Here is a 623-nt window from a genome sequence, read left to right as displayed (position 1 = left end):
TTTTGAGGTTTTTCACAAAGCAGAGAATAAAGAAAAAGTAGCGGAGTGAGACCTCTTTCCACTCTCTCCCTCCGGCTGTAGTGGTGGAGGTGGGATGCAAGCCACGCGAGATCTTTTCTGGTGTACTAGGAGCTGCAGATCGCGGTTCAGTTTCACAACCTCTCCGGTCCATTTGGAGTTTGCGTACACGAGGTTTAAAGCTGACACCAGAACAGCTCGTGCGCGCAGCATCCATCACGGCACGCGCTGAGATGCGATGCCGCAATATTTTAATATTGGCACAAAGCAATGAGCTGCATGCCCACTAAATTATGGCATTCGGTTTGTAACTGGGCCTCACCGAAAAAAGAGAATCAGCCACTTCAAAATGTGGCACCTGGTGACAATAATGATTCCCTGCGCACACTATGATTTTATTATACTAGTGCACTCCTCCTTCAAGACATTTTTCTTTTCATTTAGCACATGTGCTTGCAACATCTTCCTCGATGATACATTCGTCTTGAAGCAGAAACAGTGCCGTTTTCCTGAAGAGAATTTGAAATGTTTTCCCGTTGCTGATATATCTGAGAAGCACTCAAACTGATCTGAGACTGGAGCTAGAGCTTTAAATACATCATTGA

This window comes from Diplotaxodon limnothrissa, linkage group LG13 (assembly GCF_057381915.1).
Source record: "Diplotaxodon limnothrissa isolate DT_005_m linkage group LG13, D_limnothrissa_male_GT1.1, whole genome shotgun sequence".
Taxonomy (NCBI): domain Eukaryota; kingdom Metazoa; phylum Chordata; class Actinopteri; order Cichliformes; family Cichlidae; genus Diplotaxodon; species Diplotaxodon limnothrissa.
This window is presented reverse-complemented; position numbering follows the sequence as displayed.